The sequence below is a fragment of the Triticum aestivum genome, chromosome 3B (assembly GCF_018294505.1).
Source record: "Triticum aestivum cultivar Chinese Spring chromosome 3B, IWGSC CS RefSeq v2.1, whole genome shotgun sequence".
Lineage (NCBI taxonomy): Eukaryota > Viridiplantae > Streptophyta > Magnoliopsida > Poales > Poaceae > Triticum > Triticum aestivum.
Genome location: NC_057801.1, coordinates 87252462 through 87259669, shown reverse-complemented (window position 1 = coordinate 87259669; position 7208 = coordinate 87252462). Strand labels below are relative to the sequence as shown.

The following is a 7208-nucleotide window of genomic DNA, read 5'->3' as shown; positions in this document are numbered from 1 at the left end:
CTATGACCACGCCTGCATTTTGAATTAAACAACCAGGGTAGATATATGTATGAACCAATAATTCAACCACACTAATTTAAATTAATTTGGCCGATCATACAAACTATTAGCCAAATTACACCATGAATAGAGATGTTGTAAAAAGAATTTTTTTTTGCTTTATTGGAAATTCAATATGTGCCCAGGCTCACATGCTCATGGACGATTAGTATATGAAAATAAACTGAATTTTTCGCAACTAACATATTGCATATGTGTAAATTTTCTTGAAGAAGTGACATTCGTGGTGGTGCTGTGTGAAAAATATCCGTTATCTAAAAATAATATTGGAGCACCAATTTTTTTTCCAGATCACCACTACATCAGTCCTTCATCAAAATTTACACGGAATTAGAACACATGGACACATTTGTTGTAAAAAATCAGATTATTTTGAGTTTTTTAAGTGTTCATATGGTGTACACTTGCTCGCCTGCTCGGGAGCTAAATTGCCTTCCTCTGTTTTATTCTTTTCTTTTCAGCTCATATATATGCCCAGAAAATATTTTAGCAAGAAAAGAAATAGGTGTGGTCTTTGGATCAAACTGGTAGCTTAGGTGTCACTCAAACTCTCTGGAAGTGGCCGGCTTAACCAAACAAGGATAGCAGAGTGGCAACCATGGCGACAGACATTGCCGTGATCCGCGCCGGAACTCTTGCGAGGTCCCGCCTGAGGAACATCCCTTGCAGCAGCGGATAGCTCAGTGCCGCGATGTAGCAGAGGAGGAACAGCTCGCCGGGCATGTTGCCGCCCCTGCCGACCATCTTCCAGACCCCGCCGACGAGCGCTGCGGCGTTGAGCAGGCAGAGCGTGGTGGCCGGCAGGAGCAGCGTGCTGCATCCGGCGAAGTCGAACACGCCGTCCCGGTACAGCCTGTCGTCGGACGCCTTGCTGGTGAGGTCGAAGTCCACCGCCCGGCCCCCGGCGCCGTCGACCAGGTTGAGGGCGACGCTGAGGCAGGCGAAGAGCTGGCCCGTGACGGCGTTGAGCGCCCAGAACCTCTGCTCGTTCCAGCACGTCCTCGCCGCCAGCCCACGCTTGGCCACCGACACCTCCACCAGGTGCTGCAGCGACGACGACACGAACACGGCGGCGAACCAGAGCGTCGACGCCTCCGGGAACGACGTGCCGCCGCGGAAGAAGCAGAGCTGCGGCACGATGGCGTAGCAGAGCACGGGAAAGGCGTACAAGGCCATGAAGGCGTAGTAGGCGAAGCCCATGCTCTCAGGCACGGAGATGGCGGCGGCGGAGGCGAGGGGGCAGTGCCTGGAGAGGCCGACGGCGAGCATGCCGGACATCCACCGCTTGTTCTGCACCAGCGCGTCGTTGAGGTTGGTGGGCACGCTGCCAAGGAACGGCGGCCTCGACCCCGTCGCCGGGAAGCAGTAGACGGACGTCCACCCTCGGCAGTAGAGCTGCCGGTAGCCGGTGAAGTAGTCCTCCACCACCGACTGGTACAAGAAGCCGACCTCCTCGCCCCATTCGGTGCCCGTCTCGTAATCACAGCAAGCCACCAACTCTGCATCCTGCGGAAGAGCATCACGTGCAACAATGGTGCTCCCGGTCCCGGGTCGGCGCAGCGACGCTATGTGACCATTCGAGACGCCGAACCTCCTCTTCAGCTCGCCGACCTCCACACCAGAGAACTGATCTTGCGAGCTGGCCGGCAGGGCGCCGTAGATGGCGTCTCTCCTGGCGCAGAAGCCGGTGCCGGAGAGGATCGGCCCCCGGAGGCCGTCCAAGCCTTTCCACCGCGTCTGCAGCCGGGCGGTCCAGGCACCAAGAATCCAAGATTACTCAACGTATCGTATACTACTTCAAAATGTTGCCAAAAATGCATGCATGGTCGATTGATATTTCTTACCCAGAAGATTGACCTGAGCTCGTTGGCGTAGATGTCGCTGGTGCTGAGGTTGTGGAACATCTGAGGGAACTGCACGAAGGCGAGGTCGGCGCGGCGGCGGCCGTCGAGGTGGAAGCACATGGCCTCGAGGATGGAGCTCCGGCTGTTGCAGTACATGTCGCAGTCCAGCACCATCACGTACGGCGAGTTGCTCATCAAGCTAGACACCCGGAGCTGCATTGCGCAACAACGACATGATCAGCTCTGGCAAAAACACACGAATGTACGTTCTGATCGATGAACAGTGGTGGAACTCACAAGGACGTTGAGTGCGCCGGCTTTGAAGTGGTGAGTCGACGACCTCCGCTTCCCGCGAGACACGTAGACCAGCAAGGGCGTGGCGTCCTCATCCTCCTCGCCGTCGCCGGAGTTGCTGTTGCTGCTGTCTTGCTCATCGCCGGTGATGATCTGACGTGCATGGTGAGGATATTACTGAGACCGATCGACCGGGTGTGCACCGGCAGCTTCGAAATGCAATGAGGGCACACACTTTACCTCGACGTGAGCATCGTGATCTGCTTTTGTCCAACTCTGAGAAAGAGCTGCGTCGCTCATCACCTCCTCGACACCCTCTTTGAACGTCTCGTACATTTTCTGCAAAGTTGGAAGAAAAATATATTTCAGGGCTATGCCGTCGTCGGTGTTGCTACACGGGCGAAGCGTGGACCACTGCTGCTACATCAGGCGCCCTAGGATGCTGCGATGGGCGTGCCGGCGGGTTGCAACCGGCAGCTAAGGGAGCTGCAATGGCTCAGCGGAGCTGGAGTTTGCTGGAACATTTGCTGGAACCGGCGAGCATTTTTGCTACGACTGCAAACTGTCCATGCTTGAGCGAGGTACCGCCTGCACGGCGTGAGCCGAGAATGCTACAATCGGCGCGATAATAATTTACAACCGATGAGTCATTTTGCTGGAATGGGCGAGCCATTTTTCCTGCGATCAGCGATGGCGAGCTATCTTTGCTCGAACCGGCATGAATTTTTTCTACGACTGCGTGCATTTTTGCTGCGACTAGCAACCGAGATGAGGTACGCTGCAAGCTCATTGATGGGTGCTACGACAGGCGACCGATGCAACCAGAGCTGCAACCACGGGTACATAATGTCGCATGCGTGGAGCCAGTGAGAAATGCATGAGACGACTGCAGCAAGGGCGGCGACCGTCGGGTGCATTGGCGGTGCTTTGAGGTTGGTCGCCTCAGTCGGCCATGACGAGTATCGATGGCGGCCGCTGCTCTTTTTTCCGCTCACATCAGATGTGACTTTTGAGGACAATAAAATGACACTTGAGCCCAATCTGATCGGCTCGAAACAATGGAATTTGATGCATAGGATGTGACCAGCGGGGAAGTAATATAGTAAATTAAAATATTTAAAATTATGGAAATATATTCATAAAATATATAATTCAAATAAAAATATTTTTTAATATATCACAAATAATAGGACTTCTTCATGATCTATTTAAAACATTCATTGTGTATTGAAAATTGTTCATTGTATATCTAACAAATCCATTGTATATTAGAAAATAGTTCACCTATATTATAAAACGTTCAAGGTATATGAGAAAAATGCTCAATGTGTATTTGAAAAGTGTTCTTCATATATTTGGAAAATATTTATTACATAGAAAAATATTAACAATTAAAAACCCAAAAGAGAAAAACAAAAAACCCAGAAGAAACTAGATAAAAAAGAGGAAAAAAGCCATGTGAGAGATCGCGTTCGCTCTTGGCCGGCGTCAATGCGGAGCGGCTGCTCTACAACGGCATGAATGCGGGCAGCTGGCGCCGAGCGGGAAAACACGCGGGCGAGGGAATAGGGTTTAGGGTGGTCCAGGTTAGTCAGGAGCGGACGTGGCAGCGATTCAGACTCCCGCAAAGCCCCCCCCCCCACCCCCTCCCACTTTATCTCCGGTTTACGAGAAAAAACGCGTTCGGACCGATGCAGGACCATGTTGTATGGATAACACGTCCGGGCCGCAGGGTCCGAACGATTATGAACGGTTTGAGGGTCAGCATTGGAGATGCCCTAAGAAAACTGATTGGAAAAGTCCCAGCAACGCCTGGCTACAAAAAACTATATCGGCGAAAAATATAAATTTTACAAAGTATTCACAAATTTACATTTTCACTAATTTTTAATAAAAATGATCAAGATTTTTTTAAATGCTCGTGATTTTGTAAAAACATGTCCACAATTTCAAATAAAAAAGGGAAAACAAAAAATGAAATAAAAGAAGGACGTGAAAAATAAAATAAAAATAAAAAAGAAGAATACCAATGAAAACTAGTAAAGAAAAATGAAAATCCAAACTGAAACATCATGCTGACTTGGTCACGCGGGAGCATACGGTATGCCAGTGTCCAATTTCAGGCCTAATTGAGTTTACATGATTTTCAAAGGATTCTCACAGTATCTATTTTCACAATTTCTTTTCCGATGTGTAGCATTTGTTGCACGGGAATAACGATGTCGAATTTCTTAGAATTGGCTCTGATTTGGTTCCTCTCCTCAACCACTATTCATATTCTATGGAATCCCACTTTGCCTCTCTGTTCCTTTGTTCTGTACCATGTGTCAAGATGGTCCTGCTAGCTATATGCCTATATTATGCTTTATATTCCTCTGATTGTTGACTTTGAGACACAAAATGATAGGGCCAACACGCTAGCAGGTGTCTTTGGGTCAGTGACATGTGGGCCAATGGCTTCCGTGCTTACAACGTCTAGCTACTGGCCTTCATGCTAGGTGAGAGACGTGTCGGTTATCTATTGTGTGGATTCATGCTACATGTGGTGTGGCGTGGGGTCACACACATGTTTTGCTAGTTTCAAAACTAGACAATGAACTAAAGTTTCAAGCAAACTAATCCATATTTAAGTAATATACTCGTGCAATCCAATACAGAGTAATATTTTTTTAGCGGGAGCAATCAAATAAATTTAACTGCATGGTATAGGTCATTATTCACACGAGGTAGTACTAAATTTAACTGCGTGGTGGGTTTAAAAAAAACCGCATGGTATAGGGGACACGGATTTGGTGAACATGGGTGCTTGCGCACCCTTTATGAATAGTAAATTTGGAAATAAATGCTAGAAAATCAACAAAAATCTGAATTTATTTTTTAATATACATAATCAACCGGTATACTCGCATATGAAGTTTCACGAAGAAATCACATCCATGGTAATCTGGGCAAAAATGACAAAATCGAAGCTATATTAAAAAACACTGTTTAATAAATAGTATAGTTGCATTTGTATTTTCTTCACTAAGAATACCATGGGTGTCAGTACATCATGAAACTTCACACATAAGTAGAATGATCGACTAAGGTTCATACCGCGAAATTTCAGAATTTTTAAAAAATTCTAGTATTTTTTATGAATTCACTATTCACGTGGGTGCGCGCGCACCCATGTTCACCTTTGTATTTTCGTGGTATAGGTCATTATTCACACGAGGTTATTAAGCACATGATGACATAAAGTTACAGCTAATAAATCAGTGCGATGTCCCGCCAAAAAAAAAACTCAGCGCGCAATCGATGATGGGTTAGCCAATGGTACTCTAAGTTTGTAATAGTACTACTACTGGGAAGTGTAGACGCGGAGCAGTCAGGACTCAGGACTGGTGGGTGTACAATACATGCACGTCAGGTTATTTTAAAAGTTTAGACTGCTGACCGTGGACAACGAGGACAAATGCAACGCTCATTCAGCCAAATAGTCTCTGATGTCGACAAGTATACCATGTTTTGAAGTTGCTTAGAGCTACCCAAACAAAACTAGTGAAAAATGATCCGGTAATTCATTTTATAGTACTACTACATACATGGAATTCTTACTGCCAAATCAATCATCTACGCACCTTGATTCTTAGCCTGTCGTCGTCGAGTTCTTGGCGGTGGTGGCCGTCCAGATCGAGCTGGTCGTCGCCGGCGAAGAACCTGTCGGGGCACGGGCACCGCACGCCGTACTTCCTGCAGAAGGGCACCCAGGCCCTGGCAAAGGCGTAGGCCTTCCTGGCCGCGAGCAGGGTCCGCGGCGACCCCGCGTCGTCGGAGAGGTACACGCTCAGCCGCCCGCCCGGGTAGTTGAGCGCCATGGCGGAGACCACCGTGTTCATCACCTTCGCCGCGGGCTCCTTGTCCGGGTCGGCGGTCACCACCATCACGTCCACGGCCGGGAGGGCTGCGCGCGAGAGCCGGGACGGGAAGGCGGCGCGGGAGACGGGGCGCCACATGGGCGCCTGGGACAGCGCCCACAGGAAGAGGAGCACCAGGTCGGCCGCCAGCATCACATGGGCGCCGCGGTGGGCGATGGCCGCGGCGGCGAGCGCCACGTGGAGGACGGCGAGGAGGCGGTTGACGGTGGCGATGGGCTGATCCACTTCCACGGTGTGGAGCTGGAGCGGCGCGTCCTGCGAAGGCTTCGCCGCCATTATTCCCGTTTCGCGATGGACAGCAGAGCACGGAACAAGAAGAAGAAAAGGCGAATCTTATGCTGCCGGCGGCAAGCTAGTCGAAGAGACAAGATCGAGTCAGAGTGCCAAACCGCTCAAAGAGATAGTGTGCCCAAGCTGCTTTCCTTCACTTTATAGCTCCTGAGCGAGCACGTGGGAAATATCTCGATGCGTATTTAATTTTTCAATTATTTTTTGCACTAATACAGATATATAAACGAGACGATATATGTTAATTAAAATCCCTGGTCGCTGTAGCTATAGGAGCATCTTGCTGACCAACTGAGCTACTTTGCTATTGTTGTTTTGTACAGCAAGTTTAACAATTTGACCTTATCTTTCTACTGCACTGACAAGCATATCTTTGTTTTTTTCCTCTCATGTCCTGTATCATTTTTTGTTCTTATTCACCATACAAAACCATTTGCTACAAGTTTTCAAATCCAGATTAACTGGTATTTCTACCTTAGTAAATGAGAGCGAGAAAGAAAGACCACAACGCCTTTAACGAGGAGACAACCATTTGCTCCAAGTTTTTAAAAGGACCGATGCAACGTGTTTTGTACTCCGCTTGTCTCTTTTTGTTGTATTGATGAAGTTTTTCTAGAGAAATAAATGTTTCATCCTGTAGAATTTGAACAACGGTCTTTTTCTGGTTTGTCATTCCTTGGCAAATTCTCTGTAATGAACCCGATAATTATATGCACCACAAACCTGATAGCTTATGTACAAATATCGTAGTAGCTTTTCTGATCCAAAAAACCCTAATGTAAACATACACTCGATAACTTTT

At 48.1% G+C, this 7208-nt stretch overlaps 1 pseudogene; it reads right to left on the bottom strand.

Annotated features, from left to right (window-relative positions):
* Positions 1 to 376: 376 nt before the first annotated feature.
* On the bottom strand, positions 377 to 6501 carry LOC123068789 (cellulose synthase A catalytic subunit 5 [UDP-forming]-like; annotated as a pseudogene).
* Between the last annotated feature and the right edge of the window lie 707 nt (positions 6502 to 7208).